At 39.0% G+C, this 23,845-nt stretch overlaps 1 protein-coding gene across 3 annotated transcripts in view; it reads left to right on the top strand.

The window, feature by feature from the left end:
• The window catches only part of ANO4 (anoctamin 4), a 405,605-nt gene that overhangs the window by 84,014 nt on the left and 297,746 nt on the right, over positions 1–23,845 (top strand). For 2 of the 3 annotated variants that reach the window (XM_012664004.1, XM_012664001.1), the window contains exon 1: positions 5,094–5,510. The exons of the other annotated variant lie outside the window; for it this stretch is intronic. The gene's annotated coding sequence lies outside the window, so the exon portion shown is untranslated. Of the gene's footprint in view, positions 1–5,093; positions 5,511–23,845 lie in introns of those variants that run through there. 3 annotated transcript variants of the gene reach the window in all.

Raw genomic sequence — 23,845 nt, 5'->3', positions numbered from 1 at the left:
TTTTTTTTTCCTTTGGGAAAATACCCAGTAGGGGGATTCCTGAATCAAATGGTAGTTATACTTTTAGTTCTTTGAGGTATCTCCATAGAGGTTGTACTAGTTTGCAGTCCCATCAACAGTATATAAGTTTTCCTGTCTGTCCGTGTCCATGGCAGCATCTGTTGTTTGGGACTTTTTGATAAAAAACCAATCTCATTGGACTTAGGTGATATTTCATTGTGGTTTTTATTTGCATCTCCCTGATGATTTAGAGACATTGAGCATTTTGTCATATGTTTATTGGCCATTAGTCTATCTTCTTTTGAAAAGCTTTTGTTTATGTATTTTTCCCACTTTTTAATGGAGTTGTTTGATATATTCTTGCTGGTTTGCTTGAGTTCTTTGTAGATTCTGGTTATTAGCCCTATATCCAATATATAGCATGCAAATATTTTCTCCCATTCTGTAGGTTGTCTGTTTGCTCTCATGATAGTTTCCTTGGCTGTGCAGAAGATTTTTAATTTAATCAGGCCCCATTTATTTATTTTCATTGTTGCTGTGATTGCCTTTGGAGCCTATTTCATAAATTCATAAATTCTTTGCCTAGACCAGTGTCTATAAGAGTTTTTCCAACCTCTTCTAGAATTCTTATAGATTTCTTATGTGTAAATCTGTTATCCATCATGAATTTATTTTTGTTAGTGGTAAGAGGTGCAGATCTTTTTCAGTTTTCTACATGTGGCTATCCAATTTTCCCAGCACTATTTATTGAATAGGGATTTTTTACCACAGTATATATTTTCATCTACTTTGTCAAAATTCAAATGGCAATATGAGGCTGGTTTTATATCTGGATTCTCTGTTCTGATCCATTGGTTTCTCTTCCTGTGCTAGTATCATACTGTTTTGGTTACTGTAGCCTTGTAGTATAGCTTGAAGTCTGGTAAGGAGATGTTCTTTTTGCTTAGGTTTGCTTTGTCTATTTGGGGTCTTTTCTGGCTCCATACAAAGCATGGAATTATTTTTTCTAGATCTGCAAAAAATGATGTTGGGATTTTAATGGGGATTGCATTGAATCTGTAAATCACTTTGGGTGGTATAGACATCTTAACAATATTGTTAGGTAGGGATGAGGGTATGCAGGTGGCAGGGCAGGCAATAGAGAGATGTGGTCAAGAGCCAAGGGTCAGGACCAATAAAAATAGAGAAAAGAAACCACAACAGCAAGTACTTGAGGTTAAGGACTTTTCCTGACTTTTCCCGGGAGTATGCACAGAAGCTAGGAGCTTATGACCAAAGGTAACCTTTCTCTTATTAACATAGTAAAACTCATACCTACTATTGCCATGACAGTTCCAGAGTCAGCCACACAAGAACAGAAAATTGGAGGGTACATGATTCCAGGAATCTCCACCCACTTTCCCGAAAAGACATGAATATTCCACCCCCAGCTTAACATATCATTAGGGATTAGCATAAAGGACAGACCCTAACCCTGGAATGACACTGTTCCTTATTGGAACAATCCATTCTCTACTGACTTTGAGAGTGTACTATACTTTCTATACTCTGTCTTTAAGCTCTTGGTTGTCTCCACTCATGGGGACAAAACTGTTCCTCACTGTGGAAATTACTTTCACTTTACATTAAAAGCTGCTGTGTGGAAGTGCTTTGTGTCTGTCATCACTCTGTCGCATCAGCCCTGCTTGCAATTCTTCGAAGCAAGGAGCCAAAGAACCAGGACAACATCTCTCCCTAGCCATACCTGACAATGCTGATTCTGATGATCCATGAGCATGATATGTTTTTCTATTTGTTCACATCCTCTGTGATTTCCTTCCTCAGTGTTTCCTAGTTCTCCCTATAGACGTCTTTCACCTCCTTGGTTAAATGTATTCCTAGGTAGTTTATTTTCTTTGTTGTTATTGTGAAAGATATTGAGTCTTTGGTTTGAGTCTCAGCTTGACTATTGTTGGTGTATGGGAATGCTACTGATGTGTGTACGTTGATTTTGTAATCTGAGACTTTGCCGAATTTATTTATCAATTCTAAAAGTCTCTTAGCAGAATCTTCAGGGTTTTGTGGATAGAAGATCATATTATCAGTGAAGAGCAATAGTTTGACCTCTTCTTTCCCCATTTGGATACCCTTGATTTTCTTCTCTTGCCTGATTGCTCTGGCTAGGACTTCCAGCACTATGTTAAACAGAAGTGGTGAGAGTGGGCAACCTTGTCTGATTCCAGTTCTAAGTGGGAATGCTTTCAATTTTTCCCAATTCAGTATGATGTTGGCTGTGGGTTTGTCATGTATGGCTTTATAATATTGAGGTATATTCAATATTTTGCTATGCCTAAGGGTTCTGAATTTTGTCAAATGCTTTTTCTGTGTCTATTGAGAGGATCATATGGTCTTTGTTTTTGCTTCTATGTATGTGGTGAATCACATTTATAGATTTGCATATGTTAAACCATCCTTGCATTTCTGGAGTGAAGCCTACTTGATCATCGTGGATTATTATTATTTTTTTTTGATGTGCAGATGAATTCGGTTTGCTAGGATTTTATTGAGAATTTTTGAATCTGTTAAGAACTTATTATATGCTAAGTGCTAATGCTACACCTTTGAGCAAAACACAGTGCCTGATATCATCCTAAGTTTAATTGACTTGGATAAATATTATGTACATTATAAAAATTAATCAGTGTTTGTTGCTGTCTGAAATGGGAGGCATTTCTATCTTTTGAGTAGGGAGGAATAGAGAAGAGACCAAACTTAAAAAATTAATTGCATTTGAGTTAGTAACTGGATACCCATTTTTATTGACCTAATTGTCTTATAGATGTGCAATTATTTAATCTGCTAGGCAATTTGTATTTCTGCAGTATTATCCTCTTCATGCATCATTATCACCCTGTATATTCAAGGTATTGAAACTGTTTCATAAACAGTATTAATATCAATTAATTTAGGAGCTTTAAATAATATTCCCTTGTTAAACATACTCTTTGATATGCCTCCCATGTTTATGCAGTGTCAGAAGCTGTTGAGGCTGATAAAAACAAACATTTGGTTAAAGAACCTTCTTATATATTAATTTGATTTTTAAAATTACTTGTGCATTTATATTTTTTAAATGGTTTTGGTTATGGAGAACACCTTATTAGGCTAATTCAGAGCTTTGAGGCTGAAGTCCAGCCCCTTGGCTTGGTTTCGTCTGAAGAACATTAAAATAGTAGAACATTTTCTGTCTTGGCAAGAATCATAGTGTTGAAATTTTATACCGAGGATTTAAATTTGTCCATGAGACTATAAACTTCTTGAAGGCAAGGACTCATCTCTGTGTCTCGATGCATAGTTGATGTTCTTTAAACGTTTGCTGATTTAAGTTGAACTGAGATGCATAACACAACAGAATTTGAAACTCAAAGTCTCTCAGGTTTTCTTTATTTAATAGACACAGGACTACCCTGGCAAACCATCCTTTCTTCTTCATTTAAAAAATTTCACTTTATTATGTTCATCTTTGATGTGGAATGTTTTTATGGCTCCTGCTGTGACTCATTTTGGTGTCAAGTTAACTGCTTCCTTGGAGCCCAGCCCTTCCTTTTAAGCTGTGGTATTCAGGCTCCCCAAAGGCAGCTTGCCTATGGGTAGAGATCACAACAAAATGTCCAACTTCTGTTTCAACTTCTAGGTAAAAACAGAGAACCAAAATTAAAAACCATATATCATGTAAGTCACTTGAAAAAAAAAAAACGAATGAAAACCCAGGGGTATTTGTATATTCCTATTAACTATTGACCAGCAAAAGGGAGTTATCTTTTCTGCAGAGATAAAAAGGTGACTCAAGGCCGGGCACGGTGGCTCACGCCTGTAATCCTAGCTCTCTGGGAGGCCGAGGCGTGCGGATTGTTTGAGCTCAGGAGTTCGAGACCAGCCTGAGCAAGAGCGAGACCCCGTCTCTAGTAAAAATAGAAAGAAATTAATTGGACAACTAAAAATACACAGAAAAAATTAGCCGGGCATGGTGGCGCATGCCTGTAGTCCCAGCTACTCGGGAGGCTGAAGCAGAAGAATTGCTTGAGCCCAGGAGTTTGAGGTTGCTGTGAGCTAGGCTGATGCCACGGCTCTCTAGCCTGGGCAACACAGTGAGACTCTGTCTCAAAAAAAAAAAAAAAAAAGGTGACTCAAGACAATCTCCTCAAGTTAAAAAAAGTTCTGAAGTTTTACTGTGGAGTCCAGTAAAACTGGCATTTAACTTCAGGAACTACTCCCCTATATAATGTATTCATCACAACCAAACACGAATTAATTAACATATATGTCCTAAATTTATAAGTGCAATATTAATGTAGAATAGGAAAAAAGGCAAGTGGGAATAGTTGAGAATTCTCCACACATCCCTCATTTACCACCAAGGGATTTGTTCCTTTGCACCTTCTGTTAGTGTAACTTAGATTTTTCTCAAACTTCAGTGTGCTCACGAATTATTATTGTTTATCCAAAACACATATTGTCTGTCTTATGGGGGATTTAAGAGATCTCAAAGGGACATGTTAACTACCTTTAGAAACTCACCTCTAACTGTACTTCTATACATATATTACACAAGAAAACTAATGAAGACCAAGAGTCAAATTCCTGGGGAGACCTTTAACCCTTCTCTGTGTAAATTTTTTACTTGTGAATAAAAAGTCCGGCCCCTGGCCACATCATCCTGTACTTTGGGCATAAGGAAGCTTAAGCACAAGTTGCCATTATTGTGCTCATGGTGACCTCCCGAGGCATGTCAGCAGGGCTGTCTTGTCTGTGAGATGTCATCAGACATCATTTAGGATGGGCTTCCAGTCTGGCTTCGTACAGAGATGCCATGGGATACCTCAGAAACTTCCTGAGTGGCTAGTATAACTACGAGGCTTTGGATCTTGGTTAAATACAAGCAAATTTTAACAGCAGCCTGGTAGAGGGTAAGATGCCAATCCTATCAAACTTCTGTTCCAGGCAGGGGGCTGTCCTGCCACTCTCAGAACTGGCTGTCATCTGCTGCTCTCTTGTCACACTGACACAGCCCCCTGGCCGGGCTGATTGGTCGCTGGCAATAACTGATATGGAATACTGATTTGTCTCTGGCAGTTCCTTCCACTCCAAAGAGGCTGCTTTCTACCCTTCTTCTTGCCTTCCCAAGCCCAGCCTGGTGCCCACCTTCCCTCAACCATGCCACCCCTGCACCCCGGGGGGAGGACCAGTCCTGGCGTGATGCTCTGAGGAGGTGGTGAAATCCACCAGGCTGCTCTCACTCCAGCTCGCTCTCGGGAGAGTCCTGTTCCAGACTTCTCAGGGTTTTTACAGCACAAACAACTGCATGCGGCCCGAGGGGAGGCTGAAAAGGACTTGTGTGTGGTTGTTTTACTGCCTCTCGTCACTTTTGTTGGCCTCCTCCTGACTCCTGGAGGTTCAGGCAGGATTTCTTTCTGCCGGAAGACACTGAGGAAAGATCCCTTCTCCTTCTGTTGACTCTTTCTATTTTTATGGTAAGTGCTTGCATTGAATGAGCTGCTCGCTGCTGCAGTGAACTGAACCGGCTTGCTCTGCTCGCTGTCTTCCCAGCTAAGCTTAGTGACCTTCCTTCTGCATTTCTTCTGTTTTCATGGAACCTTGTCTGGGGCGATCCAGCTAACTAGAATGCCAGGGTCCATTTGCCTGGATTGTTTGTCTTTTTATCTTTTTTCCCCTAAACGTGAGCTCTTCGGCTGTGATGGAAATATAAGTGCTCTCTCTTTGTCCTTGAAGCAGCAGCCAGGGAAATGTGTTCACGATGGTAAACTGCAGCAGTGTGCAGGGAATCTGTGGAGGATGACTGACAAATTCGGGCAGGATGAACCCTCAGCATGTTGAGGGCACCCTCTCAGAATCGGAAGGGTGGGGGGTGATCTGCCCACATACCAAACTATCCCATCGTTCTGGGTGAAGATGAGCACACACGTGTGAGTTATGTGGAGTCTGCTGTGGGCAGCTTTGCTTTACGCACCTGCCTATGGGTCCAGAATGACCCTATATCTTGTGGGGTTTATAACTTGGGCAGGAACATTCTCGGCGGGAGCAATCCTGCGCTGGCAGATGGAGTAGACTGCATGACCTCATTGCTTCTTTCCCTTCCGACTCTCAGGGTACCCAGTTCTGCAAACCATATCTTGCAGCCTCTTCAGAGGGTGGTAGGGCAGTGATGAGAGGAACATTTCTGAGTTGACGACATAGTTTTGTCCTCTTGCCGGTAGATAAAATGCTTTGAGGCTGTTGGAATGGTTAGACTTTTCTAAGAGAAAATAAGCAGGTTTCTGATGAAGAATATGCATGTGGCAGATTGTTTATTCCATGGCGTTACTCTTAGAATAGTGCTCTAATTTTTCACCTGGTCTCCCGAGGTTTGCTGCGAAGAGCATCACAACTTCAAGTCTATGACTGGCTGCTGCTTGACACCCAAAGGAAACCAAGAACATTTTGGTAGTTTCACCTTGTTGAACCTGTGCATTGCAAGAGTCTTTCCTTACGGGGGGATTTTGTTGTTGTTGTTAGCAGGTGTGTTGAATTATTTTAATCAAATCAGCATTCCAAAGAATAAGCTTCGCAGCTGTAATTCTGTTTAGTTCTTTTCAAGTCTTGGACTGGAGATGGGTTATCTTACTTGATATTGTGTGGGTTTCCCAATTACGGTCCATGTCACTCTAGGGAGGGTTGCCATCAAATGTAATTCAGTCTCTGATTCATAACCACTGTACTAATACAATGTGATTTTTTGTGATAAATGAAGGGGAAAATGTAGGATAAAATTGCTGGCCTCCCTTGCTGATTGGGAGTTTAGAATGTAAAGTTCCTTAACTGTCTTGCTCATTTTCACCACTTTTATTTCCACTGTTCATGTGGATTTTTCTTAAAATAGTGGTGATGACATCAGGCATATGCTTTCATCCTGTTCCTTGGGTCTAAAGTAGATACATTTGGTATTTTTGTTGTTTTTTTGCTGAAGGGTTCCTTGCATATATGAAGGCATACATTTACAGAAAGAATAAGAATTTGTAGATGTTTACATGATACTCCAGTTCAAGAGTAAAGCCAGCACATAGGTTAACAGTGCAAAAAAAAAAAATTTTTTTTTGAATACTGTAGTCTCTGAATCCTTAAATAATGTTTGAAATATTTTCAGCATTGTTTAGATTAGCTGTTCTAATATCCACTCTTTCCTACACTTGATTGTGGTTTGTAGCAATACTGTATTTGATCGGCAGACTTCTCTGCATCCTCTAATGTTCTTTAATGTTCTGCTGTTTACTTACATCCTTAATGGTGTTTTCTTACTTAGCTTAATCTTTTTTTTTTAACTGAAAGGATTTTATATGGTGCCTGGCAACTCAACTGGAGATATTCATCAAGATGGAAAGAGTTAGAATCAGCTTGGGTGTCATGGAAATAGACTCAGTATTTCACACGGCAGGCAATTTCAGATGCATTTAGAAAAGATTTCATTTTAATTAGTAGCAACTTTAGCTTAAGGAGAAAAAAATTCCTTAGGCTTCCTTTATTTTGCTAAACAAATTATTTACTTATGTGATCAGAATTGTATGGTGTGTGTGCATTACACACAGATGCATACACATACAAGCATATACACAAATGTACTGTTTATTTACTTGTGACTAATATGTATACATATTTTGAATAGGTATAGCATGCTTATTTAGAGAATAGAAGGAAATTTCCTGAGATATTGCTGTAGTTAGCTTTTCTTTTCTTTTTTTTTTGGTAAGGATTTCCCCACTTCCTATGCCCTACCTCCAGATAATGCTTTTGGGAATTTCTTTGAATTGGGAGAGTGCATTCTTCAGCGGTTCCTTGTCTCACAGCATGGTGTCATGTTAATTCCTTTGCAGGGTCTCTAAAGGCAGCACAGAAAACTACTGCAGGAAAAATTGACAAAAGCTGTGCTGAGTGCAGCCTGTAGCCTCTTGGTGTGATGAAGTCACTGCAACATTTTATTCGTGTGTGTTTATTTTGCTGCTGTGCCTTACAACTGATTTTGCTTGTAGCCCTAGCAAGTTGAAGTTGTTTAAAATGGGTCTAGAAACACCTAGATTGGTGTAGATGCAGTTATTCATTTTTCACACTCTTTAATTACAGCTATCATCAAAGCAGTACTTTTACTGTTTCTTTTGCTGGTGTTTTAATTTGAAAACTGCAGCTCAAACTATGAATCAAGTCTCCAATTTTTATCCTCTTACCTCTCCTTTCTCTGTTCCTTATTTCTATTACATGTTTATGTATGTGAACATGCATATATGTACACAGACAAACTCAGAGAGCGAAAATTGTATGAGGATTAATGAGTTGGTTACAGTTTCTCGTTTAGTAACCAAACTCCAAATATTCAACTTATAATCATGTAACTGAGAGAAGATATTGCCCCCATTAATACAAATATAACTTCATGCTTCTGCAGGCATTCTTGTCATTGAAACTATTTTCCATAGTTGATTACCAGGACCAGAAATAGATTCTGTTTTGCATTTTAATTAATGACATTCTGAATCCGTCTAGGTTGGACTGCCCTCAAATCTTGACATGTTTACTGCCTGGAAGGTTTTTGTGTTAAGAGGGGGCGTTTATGAGTGTTACAAAGTAAAATCATTTGATTATGTGATACAGCCTTCCTTTGGGAACTGAATGAATCCTATCATTAGGATGTTGGCTGAATTTTTCTGTTGCTTTTTCCGATATAAGTCAGTATAATTCCATTTACCGTCTCTCCATGAGACCCTTTTACAGAGTAAAAAGAGTCATGTGCAACTCCCACATAAAGCTTCTTGGAGGGAGGACCATTCTTCAGCAGAGATTCAAAACCACTTCCAACACCAGCTATGGTGATCTACTTTGAAAGGAACTCGCTATTCAATTGGCAACTCGGACAGATTGTATAAAATAGGGGAAATGCTTCATGAGCTGTGTTGAAAACTGTATTTTTGATCTGTGCCTCCCTACTGAATTCATTTAGGGCTATAGTCACTAGATTAGTTTCACAGGAAAAAAAAAAAAAACCCGTGTCCTCAGTAGCAAAATAATCTATCCAGATTGTCATAAATGTTTATGTTGCAAGTTATACCTCTTGTGTGGTAGAGGGAGACGGCAGATTTTTGGAGAGGAGCCAAATCACAGCCCCAAAATAATGCAAGACGAAAGGGGAAAATTCTTCCCAAATTTAGCATTTAATTCTCCAGGCAGGCTGTTTGCTCTTAAGTCTGAAGAGCCAAAAAGTTGACACATAATGACAGGTTTTGTGGGCTTTTTCTCTAATAGAAATCTTTGACCCTTAGTTAGTCATCTGCTGACTGACCTTTTGGCTTGTGTGAGCCAGCAGCCATTCTTATAGAAAGCAGACATATTGTAATACGGTAGGAATTCATTTACTTACATTTTTCCTGTTGGTCCCCCACTGGGGACCTCCTGTGAGTGTCAGAGAGGGAATGAGTGTCTGGAGACCATCAGAGACCACAGCCAGTTGCAGAGAGATATCTTCAGGACCCCTAGGTTCCAGTTCAGCCCCACCACTAACTGGCTGCATAACTCGAATTCTGTACCGGCTACATTAGGCTTGGGCCAGATCATTTAAGAGGGCTCTAAGCCAGCCATTAAAGATTGTGAAATGTTATTTTACCTCTATTTGTGACTAGATAGATAGTCATTTCTAAGGCAATTGGCTATATTAGACTTTTCTGGAGGGGGTGGGCTGCACCTTTCCTTGACCTTACAAAGCCTCTGGAACTATGACAGTGACATGAGCGTCAGAGTTACTCAGAAAAGTGTGAAAATGGTGACCCTTCGTGAACAGGGCTCACATGTATATGATGACTACCTGTGTACCCTGGGACATTTTTGAAAAGTCTCTTGCTATCAAAAGGGACCTTGAGGAGTATCTTACCTGTCCTCTCAGTCCATAGACAGAAGTGCTGCAGCTTCCCCTGCATAGCACCTGGACAGGATGACTGCAGGGCAAGATGCATGTCACTTACTCAGAACCCTGCTCCCTTCCCAGCGTGAGGCCCCTTCAGCTATACACAGCTGACACCCACTATCATTAATTGCTCACAAAACTGCTTTGTGGCATCTCTCTCACTGGTGTCCATTCTTTCTGGGTTCATTTCATGCAGATTGCATGGTTGTACCAGTCAGAGTGAGTCACATCAAGCAAATGTTTATGGTAATTTGTTTATGCTTGTGTGGAAATGCATTTTTTTAATGTTGAAATTCTGCTTTTTCTATGAACATTTAAAGAACTTTATATAAACACTATGGTCAGTTTTTTCCCCTGCATTTAAACTATTTTAATGATTATTTATTTCTGTTTGTAGAGAGGGTGATGTTGATGGATTGACTCCGTCATGTATTCATTCATTGACCGAGTACTTACTGAGCACCTGTTGTTTCCCCCCTAACGCTAAGCAGTGGGGATCCAGTGGTGAAACAGCCCGACGTGGCCATTGCTCTAGAGGAGCTCAGAGTCTACTTATGCATCGTGGTGTTTATCGTCTTTTGATTCTCTGCTTACTCTTTCACACAGCTTCTCAAAGAATCCAGTTGAAAAACAGTTTGCTTGGGAGGTTTTTGCCTGTGGTTATTCCACGGAGAAATTCTTTTCATAAAAAGGCTCCTTTGCTGTCATTACAACATATACCTTCCAGTTTTCCAAAACATTATTTTTAGCTTCTGATTTTGTGACCTGGCTGAACAAAAGAGATTAATTAGCTAACCTTGTTTGTATTTCTGTTGTGATTCTTGAAATGACAATTCCGTTCTTTGGCAAAACTAACCCGTTCCCTAGAATCCTAATTTGACTGTCTGGATAACATGGTGTCCGTGGACCTAATTGCAAATTAAAGACCAAACTCCTTGGCCTGACATACCAGGCCCACCATAATGTGTTGCTCCCTTGTTGTTCTGTCTCTTGTTCTGAATCTCCATGGAATGCTCCAGAGATAACAAAACTATTTGCAGTGCTCAGAAATATGCAATGCTCTCATTTGCCTCAGTGCCTTTGCACATGCTATTTCTGCTGCCTTGAATGTTTCTCCTTTCTTTAGACTACTAAACTTTCAGAGCAAGTTGAAATATCCTGTCCCCTGAAATCATTTTGACACCATTTTTTTTTTTTTGACCTCTTTTGCCCAAAGCTGGGCTAGGTAGACCATCTCTGTTCTCTTATATCCCTCAGGACTTTGCAGATTATATCGTAATTATTTGTCTACTTGTCTCTCTCTCCCAACCAGACTTTTTGTTCCTTGAAGGCAGAGACTGTATGTTCATCTCTGTACCTCAAGGCTTGGTTCAGTGACCACTGTGTAGCAGATACCAAATAATGCTTGAACAAACAGGTGGGGAATCACCATCTAAAACCTATGGGGCCGGCATTCGCAGTTACTGCTCTACGTGGAGAACTTAATTTTTCAAACCAATGTGAATATATGAGTTACACTGAGAAATTTAAAGAGATTGGCAGACATCCTGATGTAGTCCATTAGAAATTCTATGTAAAACCCCAGAAAATATCTCTGCCTCCAAGTGAGTTTCAATAAAGTAAACGACACGAATTTATTAAGTGCCTTCTATAAGCAAAGCATTGCGTTAGGTCCCAAGGAATGAAAGATTTTTTTTTTTTAAGCATAATTACTTTCCTCCAAAAAAGGCCACAAGCTAGTGAGAGTTTGTCCCATGTGTAAATGACCTGGTAACACGGCAGACTGAGATTCTAGTAGGCCGTATACTTGCAGATAAGGGAGGGGGTAGAAAGGGAATTCCAGACAGAGGGGCTGGCTTGAGCCAGAACCACAAGATCTGATCCGTGTGTCAGCAATGAGGTGGCTTTGCTGCAGCAGGAGGTGGGGGCAGGGGATGAGGAAGGAATTCAGAGGAAGATGAGGAATCTTTGGGTGGAGGAGGTGGGAATGATATCAGAAGATCTAAATGCTATTATTGTTTTTGAAACCTGGGGGGTAATTAATAGGGTCCTGAAAAAGCCAAATAGAAATTTGTTCGGAATCTCTCCTCAGGTTTAATTAAATCAAAAGTCTGTGTTCTGCAGGGAAGGAGGGCAGTTGCGCAGTGCATAACTGCATGAGACGTTTGTTTCTCACCCATCCTTTTTGCCCTTCAGGGCACACTTTGACATTCAAAGTCATCACAAGGAAAGGAAGCCAGGAAATCTAACTTACATCAATCAGTTTAGACCTGGGGAGAGTTTAGGACTGAGATCACTGAGGTGCCTGTTAACAAACTGTCCAGAGTGTGAAGAACCCCATGGGTCCTTTGGTGCTTTGTTTCTCCTGTAATGATTTAGTTAGGTTTTTACCTTTGGCAATTGACTTGTGCTATTTACAAGTAATACAATTATTTTATGAACCTGTGGGATATACATGCATGAGTTTGTTTCACATGGGTAAAGTAGCTTAGAAAATTCTGTCTGTAATAGATTCAGTTCATCCTCAAAGTATGCTTTCTGCTGTGTCCCTTCCTTCCTTTTTTCCTTTCTTCTTTCCTTCCTTCCTTCCTTTTATTCTTTTTTTGTATCTTTCTTTTTTTATTTCAGCATATTATGGGGGAACAAATGTTTAGGTTACATATATTGCCTTTGCCCCACCTGAGTCAGAGCTTCAAGTGCGTCCATCCCCTAGACGGTGCACACTGCACCCATTACTAGAATCTTTTTTTTTAAGACAGGGCCTCCCTCTCTCACCCTGGCTAGAGTGCAGTGGTATCATCATAGCTCACTGCAGTCTCAGACTCCTGGGCTCAAGTGATCCTCCTGCCTCAACCTCCTAAGTAGCTAGGACTACAGGCATGTGCTACCACACCTGGCTAATTTTTCTATTTTTTGTAGAGACAGGGTCTTGCTCAGGCTGGTCTCAAACTCTTGGCTTCTGACCTAAAGCAATCCTTCCACCTCGCCCTCCCAAAGTACTAGGACTACATGTGTGAGCCACCACACCCAGCCCCTCCTTTCTTTTTCCTAAAAGAATCAGTGAACATATTCTTAGGGAATGGTATTTTGGTAGGTTTTGTGCACCTCACAATTGGATCTGATCAGATAACTCTGTACCTTGAAATTAACCTAAAGATTGAAGAATTTGGAAGAAAATTTCTAGATATCTTGGCCAGAGCATGAAAGCAATTAACTTTTTCTTATGGAGTAAGAGATGGTGAGATAGAAAAGAAGATTCATTCAATCATTTACTCATTTTTATTCACTTCACAAATACTTACTGGCCACTTACCATGCTTCAAGCAAAAGAAACAACAGTGAACAAAACAGTCAATGTCCTACCTTCATGGGACTAACATTCTGGTAGGAGTGGGAGGAGGAGACAGATAAGCACATTAGCAAATACAAGGCATGTCAGATGGTGATGAGCACTATGGAGGAACAAAACGAAGACTGTTCTGGCTCCTCTTATCTTCACATTTGATTCTCGTTAGAGTCAATTTATGCATCATGTTTAGATTATTTTCCTCTCTCCATTCATTGTTGTTACTTTACTGTTTTTATATTTACTTTCTCGACTAATCTATCATAAATCACAATCTTGAGGGTTTTTTTTTCCCTCCTAGATAAAAGCAATTATTGGAGTACTATGAACAAAAGTGATAATCAAACATTTAGTTCTTATATTGATTTAATGGAAAAATACTATGGATATCAAAGGTTGTGAGTATTTTTCTCAAGGGTAAATTTGTCAAAATTTATATGAAGAACATGGAATAGAAACACATCTGTCTCTCACTTAAATCTGAGAGGAGTAGATTGGGGTGTTCTAGGAGAAGGGGAGCTTTGACCATAGGGAACTTCAACCTTGGGAATGAACTAGCAAGTGAACATGCAAGAGATTTAGCAAGGAATTTGTATTTCAGGGATAAGGAGGTAGGGAGAATAAAGCCAGTGAGATGTATGTGTGTCAATAAACAACATTTACAAAAATAGGTTATGCCTGATGTAGAACATCTGGGTGAGCTGATTAATGGAGAAATGGTGCCTTGAAGCACAAAGCAATATTTAGGGATTTCCAAAAATTCCTATTCTATATTCTGTGTGATCTTTAAGTCAGCATCAGTATTCCATTCTACTCCAAGCAAGCTTTTGGCCAATACTTTCTATCTTGCTTCTAAAAGAATTAGAATTTACAGGAAAATATTTTCTGGTGTGGAGAGCTTGGGCTCTGGGGCAAACAATCTGTTCCCATCCTGGCTTCGTCACTCACTTATCTTTAGACATTGGGCAAATTATTAGTTTCTTTGTGCATCATTGTCCTCAATTATAAAAATGGGGTTAACTAATAACTCCTACCTCAGAGTTGTCATAAGTGATAAATGAGATTGTACACAGAAAGCCCTTAGCACAGTGCCGGCAACATGATCACATTATCTGACAATTGTTAACTCATTATTATCATTATTTGTCTTTGATGTTAGCAGTTTGGAGAAGTTCTTATATGAAGGTATGTATTTTCTTACTTAGCAGAACTTTAATAATTAGGATCATTCTTTCTTCTTCGTGTTTGTGATTAATGATTTTGGGATGAAGCTTTTGGGAGGGATCTAACAGATTTTGTTATCAGTCTCTTAGATGTTTATTGTAATTTGGAATTTACTTAGATGGTAAGTCTGTATCACAGCACCTAAACAGGGAAATTGGAGGACAATGTTGGCCACAAGTCCCTGGGAGGAGACCTGCTAGTCACAGTAAATGACGTTTTGGTAGGAAAAGAGAAAAGTGAGGTGGAGGAGAAAAGGAGGAAGATGGCAGAAAATAAAGAAATTTCTCCATTGACATTCAAGAGGGCTTAGGGATGGTTGCTCCTCGGTGGTGTGTAGTCTAGACAGGCTAATGCTACAACATAGCTTGCAGTTTTCCTAGAGGGAATAACCAAGGAGGTGCGATTTGCATAGATAGAGGCAGGTGGTTAGGGAAGAGTAGCTATGTGTCAGTAAGTTTGTAGGAAAGATTTCTAAAAGTGGAATGCCTGGGTCACAGGACACGTGAGTTTAAAAATTCTGATAGCTTTTACCAAAGCACCATTGACAGAAGTGTGCCAGTTTATGCTCCCACCAGCATGAGAATGCCTGTTTCCTCCCACCTGTGCCCACCAGCAGACACTTTGATATTTGCTGGTCTTCTAGGTGAAAAGTAGCATCTCATAGTTTAATTTGATCATTTTCTCATGTGTTTATTTTGTATTTTCTTCTTCTATGAACTACCTCTCTGTTCACGCCCTTTGCACTTACTTTTAAATATTGAGTTTTGATCTTCTTGATTTTTAGGAGCTCTTTATATACTAAAGAAATTCACATTTCCTTATGATTTTCCACCAAATAGTTCCCCTTATTTTGTCATTTGTCTTTTATATTAGTCATGGTATTTGAGATATAAGACTTTTTTAATTTTTATGTAAAGTCGTATATTTCTTTTGTAGTTTCTAGATTTCGTGGAGTAATCAGAAAAGCCTAACTCACTTTGAGATCATTAAACTCATTCTTCTACAATTTCTTTTTGTATTTTTATGATTTGATCTTTATAGAAATAAAATTATACTTATTTGATTCATACTTCTTTTAGATGAATAATGAAATTGAAATTCAATTTTATTTTTCCCCAAGAACTACCCAGTTATCTCTGAAGATTTCTTGAGTGATATGTCTTTCCCTTGCTGGCTACATGTTCATTCTCCAGAAAGATGATGTCTACTTGGAGCCGAGCGGAGGTGGCATGGAAGGGTAGCATCATCCATTAAATTATGTAGTAGAACTATATTTAGAGAGTTTACTTTGTTTTGTTGACTCTCAATTTCTTGGCCAGTTCTACACTGTGTTAATTTCTCTAGTTTTATGTGTTTTAACGTATGGTATAGCCAGTCTCACTCTTGTTACTCTTTTTTGTTCCAGGATTTTCTTGGATCTTCTTAGATTTTTTTCCTTCCATATGAAATTTAGAAATTGCCTATTTCTAAAAAAAATGTTTTGGGGGAAGGGTTAAATTAAATTTTATAGGTTAATCTAGGGAGAATTTTTTATGATATTGGATCAACCTGTCCCCAATAGGGTGGATGTTCCCATTTATTCAAATCTTTTCTTTGTGGATCTCACTAGTGTTCTAAAGTAGTCATCAATATATCTTGCATAGTATTTTTTCTTTAAATACATTATTTGATATGGTTTATGATAAGTATTTGCCTAATTGTCACATGTTTCCAGAAATATTAAGGGGTGAGAAGAGAATGGAAGTGTTCCTCAGACACATAAATTACCAGGCAAAAAATATTGATGCTTTGCATAAATGGATGTGATTGACCATTTTTTTCTTTTATCTCTTCTTTAAAACTCCATATTTTGAATTGTTGATCTAAATATAAAAACATATTTGTTTTAAATTTGCAACTGAATTTAATACATGTTTTTCACACTCCCAAATTCAAAGCAACAATTGCTCAGACCCTTTTGCAAAGTGTTCTGTATCATAGTCTTATATTAATTCATTTGGCTATTAATTCATTAACTCAGGAAGCACTTAATTAGCACTTACTATAGACCAACCATTAGGAATATGAAGACTAATAAGACGTGGTCCTTTTCATTAAAGAATTTGCTGTTTACTGGGAGACTGACATGAAAACAAAGAATTATAATAAAATAAGGTAATATGTTTTCATGAAGGTATTTGCAAGGCAGAGTTGGAGCTTGGAGGGGGAGGGCCTGAGGCTGTCCTGGGGCCATCAGAGAAGACTTTACTGAGCAGGCAATATTTGAACTAAGACCATTTAGATGAGGTGCTGCAAGATGGGCAACAGCAGGGGAGGCTGCTTCAGACAGAGAAACTAGCAAGTGCAAAGGCACTGGGGCATGAGTCAACTACAAGTTATTCAGTCTATGGAGCTCAGGAGATTAGACTTAGCCAGTAGGCAGATGCCAGTTCTCAAAAGGCTTTGTATGACATGCAAAAGAGGTTGTATTATATTCCGTAAGCACTGGATAACATTCTGAGCAAGAGAGGGACAAGGTCAGATTGTAGATTATATCCCTCTGGTAGCATATGGAGGACAAATTAGAGGAGCATGAGTATAAAGTCAAGAATACTGATATAGAGATTATAACAGTAGGCCCAGTGAGAGACTGTTTTCTTCTTAAACTAGGACAGTGGCATTAGGGATGAAAGAAGGACCCTGTGTATTAATAAGATTATTAAATCATTATTTATTAGAATCACTTGTATTCCAGACTCTGTTCTGAGTTCTAGGCATGCCACACTGTACAAAATAGATATGCTCCCTACTCCCAAAGGCATTACATTCAAGTGGAAAGAGCCTGCCAAGTTGATATATAAGCTGATATGTCAAGCAGTGGTAAGTACAATGAAGCAGAATGAAGGGGAGAGGGAAGGTGGAGAGGAGTGTGCTAGCCAGGACAGTTTTATGGGCAAGGTGATGTTTGAGCAGAGACCTGAGGGGAGCGAGGGAATGGAGGGTATGAGCCAGGGGATATATGGGGAATGGTCTCCCAGCAGAGGAACAGCCAGTGCAGAGGCCCTGAGAAGGGATTGTGCTTGGCATGATTAAGGAATGATTAGGAGGCCAAGGGGGCTAGAGCAGAGAGATGGAGGAGGTTATGTGAGTACTAGATTTTGCTCAGAATGAGATGGGAAGCCAGGGTCATGTTTTGAGTACAGCAGTGCCATGGTTTGACTGTCAGCCTTTAAAAGGATCTTGCTTGCTGTTGTGCAGAGATTAGACTGCAGGGGGTCAGGGTGTAAATAGGTCAGTTAGGAGGCTGGCACAGAAATCCAGGAGAGAGGTGGCGATGGACCAGGGTGGTGGCTTTGGAGGTGGTAGGATTATAAGTCTGTCTTGAACCTGGAGCTGGAAGGATGCAGGAGGATGTGCCTAAGAAATAAAATGGACAGGTAGGGATTACATAACTGCTGTTAAGGAAATATATAATATTTTGAAAGGAGATGAGAGAATAGCCAAGGAGGAGGTCATTTTAGCAAGAGCAGTTAGTATGGCCAATATGGCGAGTGGGCGTCATGAACTCTTGCAGGGTGAACACATTTGTATACTTGTGAGCCACTCTGGATTGTGTGAGATGATTAAATAGAGAATTCCTGAAATTGCCTCCCCCTTGGAGTTTGTGTTAAACAGGGTCAATCAGAAGTATATAAATGGTTTCTACTCTTGAGCGATAAAATCAATAGAGGCCACACTTAAATTTAGCTTTAAGCAATTTCAGAGCCTGAGAATTTTTAGCAAATAGTAATCAGAGCCCTGACAATACAAGAAATTGGCATCTTGGTAGGACTGTTGTGGGAGATGAATAATTTGAAGGGGGGCGGTCAAAGAAAAAGACCCACAGATCATGGATCTTGGGTGTGTGGAGAAAATAAATTAAATATGGCTTAAAATTATAAATTGTCTAACATTACATCCACGTGTTTTTAGCTAAAATTGAGTGAAAGGGCTTTCTAAAGCCTTGGTACTTTTTTTTTCCGTTGGCAAAGGGTTATAAAATGTTCCAGGGAGTTGAGTCAAGGACAGTTCTCTTATCTTTGGAAATTATCTTTGAGTGATGCAGTGCTATCAATTTCAAATCATAGTGTATTTCTGTAAATCATGTGATGTATTATATCATGAAACTGAAAATACATATGTGAAAGTTTTTTATGGATCCCAGCCAGGTGCCCCTTTTGTCAGACCTTGACTTTTGAAGATTTTTAGTCTGCTTATAAGGACTTAGATTTCTGCTGCAAAATTGAATTGAAAAGCATACCCGCAGACTTCCCTAGTCACTGTGGACTGGGTAAATTTCCATAGTACAAGATGAGTAGAAATCAAAACTGAGCAAGAGTGGAGACCGTTCTCTTGGCCATACCTGACCAAAGGCTCTAGTTTGACCCACATTATTATTCTCCAGCTAACTGTACAGTAAACTGTACACAGTCCTTGTTGTATTGCGTGGGTTCATTCTTTTTTAATTTAACCTATTGTTATCATCATAAATCACAGTTAAAAAACTCTTCAGTTATTATACAGCCAGAATGATGGATGAGATAGACTCCTCTACACCACGGCAGTCAATGTAAAGCCTTTCTTCTGTGTACACAGACACACACACACACACACACACACACACACACACACACACATATGCATGTGTAACTCATCCCCTCTCCCCCATAGACTATAGTAGGCTTTTTGAATTATGATTCATTCTTATTTGTCCTTTTAATTCTTTACATCTAGCTCAGTGTCTGGCATAAAGTAGGAGCTCAAAAGTGATTGTTGATTGAAATCTGGAAACAGGTTTTGGTTTTTGTTATTGCTTTGTTGTTGTTGTTCTGTTGATTAAATACTCCTGTACCCTGTTTAACTGTGTATTACTTTTGGAGACCCAAATGATGATGCCTTGTGTTCTTGGTAACTTGATTTTATGTGACAGTCTATAGCATATTCATGACTCCAAGCTTTAAAAAATTTGCAATATTTTATAAGGAAGTAGCTCTGTTTTCTTTAAAGATATAGAAGCAGCATGAGATTATAGGAAAAAAAAACTCCACCATAGACATATTTTTATGTATATTACCTTATACATACATAATAATGTGTATACATACATAATAATATGAAGTAAAAGTAAGGAAGAGGTGGGAACAAAATGGAACCAGGAATACAATTAAGTTGCATGCCAGAATGACCTAAGCATAAGACACAGAGGCCACTTTTGGCTTTAAGCTTTCTATCACCCAGAGGGAAGAGGACATGCTTGTGGGAGTAAAGATAAACCAGTTGCTCAGGATGATTTTAACTACTCTTGGCACCAACATCAGACAAGATTTTCTCCCAGAAGTCCCCATAAAAAGTACACTGTATTTTGTTATGAAAATCATCAAGCTTTGCAATCCTGATTCTTCTAAACACTTTTGTTAATAGCAGTGCCTCAAAGCAAAATTTTATAAAGGGAATTGGCAAAGTTCTACCTAGGTACCAGTTCTCTGCTGGTCTGGTTCGGCTCAAGGATATGAAAAGTAGATGGACCTCTTGTTCTTCAAGCAATCTCTCCTGTGTATTGTTTATCCCAATTGAGGTTTTGAGAAATATTCATTGACGTTGAGTTTGAGGTGGTATCACTCCCTGGCAAGTAAGGGCCTAGGGTGCAGCTAGGCTGTGTGGCCAGTTAAGGCGAGACTTGGTGTCCCAGCACTGTCAGATTAAAGGTGGGGTTAGCATCCTTTCGAGCAAGATGAGTTGCCTAACAAAGACATTTGCCTGAATAGCAGATTGCCTTCTTTATTTTCGAGGGGAGAATGGGGGAACCAAGCAGCTAGGCCAGGATTACACATAGAAAATTGTTTGGACTCTCATTATTGCTCAGACAAATGGGTGATCCACTCCAGGGGCTTTAAATAGGTGCCTCTGGAGGGGAACCCAAATACTCAGCTAAGTATGGAAGGTTTTAAGAGCATCACTTCCCCGAAGTCTGGACTAAATGCTCAGTCTCATTTCTCACCTCCCCATTTACAATCGTGTTCTCCATTTTAGCAAAGCAAGACATTCCTCTTATCCATCTTAAGTCTTACTATAGTGCATTGTGCAGGGGTGTAGAAACAGCCTGGCCACCGAACAGAGCAGCAATTTGAAATATTGCAGGAAAGTATGGTAGTGTGAACAATAAAAGACTTTCCAACATAAACATATGCTACATTGGGATAAAATTCTGTGGGGGAAGTGGGCTGGATATGAGTTAAAGGAGAAAAGCTAGCTATATAAATTTTCCAACTGATGAAGAGGAGCTTGAGCATGGTCAGATATTTTTAAAATAGATGAAGGTGGGATATAACAGCTGTGTTTTAAAAATCTCATTATTTACACATGCCAGAAATTACATTCTTTGTAATCCCATAAGCTTTTGATGCTGTCAACCTAAGACTTCATTGGGTGGGGCAGATCTTCAGGGGAGGATACATAGATTTTTGTTTTTAATCTTTGGGTCATACCCAGACAAACATGTTTGAAAACTACTAATCAACTCCATGTAGTATGCCCAAAGTAATTTTCGCTTGATTCCTGCTTTACTTAAAGAAAAACCTCAGTTAAAGAGTGAAGGTTAGTTTCCTCTTCAGACAAAGAACATAGGTTTGGAATCTATCAGAATATGACACTTAATTACTTCCACGACCACCACCCTGGCCAAAGCCACTGTCTTCACGTGACTGGATCTTTGCACTGTGTTTTCAACAGGGAAGCCTAGACTAGAGTTATCAGATTAAAATAGAAGTCATATCATATCAATCCTCTGCTCAAAATCCTGTTTTGACTTCCCATGATCCAAATGATTTCCCCACCCCATCTTATACTACTTTCCCCATACTTGGCTCGCTCTGCTCCAGCCACAGGGGCCTCCTTGCTGGTCCCTCATGCACTTTGCAATCCCAAATCTTTGCACAGCTATTCCCTCTGCCAGAGAACACGCCTCTCAGCTTTTCTTCTTGACTGATCCTTACCTACAAGTCTTTGCTCGAATTCTCTGCGAAGACTTCCTTGACCACCTCATTTGAAATCACACCACTTCCCACCTCTTGATATTCGCAATCCCCCTTAGAGCTTTATTTTTCTCCATAGTACTTACTATCTTCTAATATACTGTGTGATTTACTCACTTGTTTTGATACTATCTGTCATCATTGACTAGAGAACAGGGATTTCGTGTGTATTGTTTATTGGTGTTTCCCAGTGTCAGAACAGTGCCCGGCACATAGTGAATCTTTATTCAGTGAATAGGCCTGCATTTTGTGTAGTTTTCATAGATCAAGTTCAGTATTACGTCTATATTTTATTAACTAGTAGAGAATAGATAATGAATTTGGGTATAGAATCTTGAAAAGATCTAATTATTTTTTATGTTGTACTGAATTTGAGTTTAAAATTATTTTTCCTTTTCCTTAATATTTATTTTGTTAAATTTAAATTTTTAATTTGTTTACCTTATTTGACTATTTTAAATTAAAAATTATTTATTCTTTTAATCTTGTTTGAATACCTACCCTTATTTCATAAACTTCCTCAAATCCATTTTAGAATAAATCGAAGTAGCTATAACGACGTGCAGCTGGGCTTTCTGGGTGACTGCAAGACCACAGGAGGAGACGTGTTTATGGATACCTGGGTGTTGACTCTGCTTCCCCAGGTCTCCCCACTTTCTCACCTGGGAAATGTGACCTTGCTGAAGTGTGACCAGTTAGGTTCAAGAATCAGATGCTGATAGAGCCACTTCAAAAGGAAGCAGGGTTGTTAGCATACATTCTTCCAGGATGTGAACTAAGCCTGAGAATGAAAGGGCAGAAACTTGGTGAGAATTTGGTTGTTTTTTCTTCTCTCTTTTTTTCACCTTATTGCAATTCATATTTTGGGTTTGAAATGATTAACCTTCATAATTATTTCTCTAGCTCATTGAGTGTTCCGCTACTTTTTTCATGATAGAAAGCAGAGCTAAAGGACACTTAAAACCATGAACAAAGTTTACTTTTTACGAAAATCAGTGAAAACAATTTGGTCACACATTTACTATTCTTACTCTTGATAGACTGATAGTTTTGATTCTTTGTACATTTGCCAAATATGGTATAGTAGTCATTTTTTAAACCCCTTTATTGAGGTATGATTGATGTACTAAAAGCTGTACATATTTAATGTATATAACTCAATGAGTTTGGAGATAATTATTCACTTTTGAAACCATCACTACAGTCTATGCCATAAACCTATGCATCACCTCTAAAAGGTTCTTCCTTTTACCTTCTTCACTTATTATTTGCGTGTGTGTGTATATATGAAAACCACTTAACATAAGGTCTACCCTCTCAACAAAATTTTAAGTATACAATTCAGTAACATTAACTATCGGCACTATGCTGTACAGTAGATCTCTAACACTTACTCTTCTAAAATTGGTTTCTCTCTCATTTCTGGCAGTAACCTGCCCACCTAGAGAGGGAGGGTCATTGTCAGCACCAACAAGTAGTATAGGGAATTAAGGAAAAAGGGAAAATATCTGTGCAAAGATATGCTGTTATGTCTCCCTATTTTGTGTAGCTGCCTTTTTCTGTTAAATTCTGTTTTCTTGGCTAAGTAAATTAGGAATTTATAGCAGAGATGTGTGTGTGTGTGTGTGGCTGGTGGCGTTAGGTTGGTTGTTGGTGGTGTTGATGGTCATTGCGATGGTTTTGGTGGTGATGGTGAAGGAGGATTGTAAAGGAGGAGGAGGCAGTGGTAGTGTGAAGAGTTCTTTCCATCAATCCATACTAAGGCTCACTGTGCTATACGAACTAAAGAAAATTATATATATATATATATAAAATTATTTTGGAATAGCTCTGAAGTAGTTATAGTTACTCATTAAGTAAGTGACTGTATAGATGGCTTTCAAGAAATCCTGAGGTTTCCAGGAACTTCCTTGAGTCAGAATATTAAGGCCATTTTTCTATTTGTGGTCCTTTGTACTCACTCCAGTCTTCTGCAAGTTGAGCTGTTTCTGCCTCTGTTGCTCACTCATGTGCATTCTCTGTCTCTGTCAGGCTAAAATATTTTCAGCCTAGTGTCTTAATACCATCCAAATTCCTCAAAGCAAAGGCAAAGCTTTTATTTCTTCATGAAGCCTGCCTTGCAGTGTTAGCATCTTAATGCTGCACTGTGTTTTCCAGAACACTTCACGCACATTACCTCATGTCTCCTCGCCATAGTTATGGGAGGTAGGCAAAGATTATTATTATCTTTTTTTTTTTTTTTTTTTG

Source organism: Propithecus coquereli, unplaced genomic scaffold (assembly GCF_000956105.1).
Source record: "Propithecus coquereli isolate 6110/MARCELLA unplaced genomic scaffold, Pcoq_1.0 Scaffold85, whole genome shotgun sequence".
NCBI classification, from domain to species: domain Eukaryota; kingdom Metazoa; phylum Chordata; class Mammalia; order Primates; family Indriidae; genus Propithecus; species Propithecus coquereli.
Note: the sequence above shows the minus strand (reverse complement) of the source record. Positions and strands in the feature narration are given on the sequence as shown.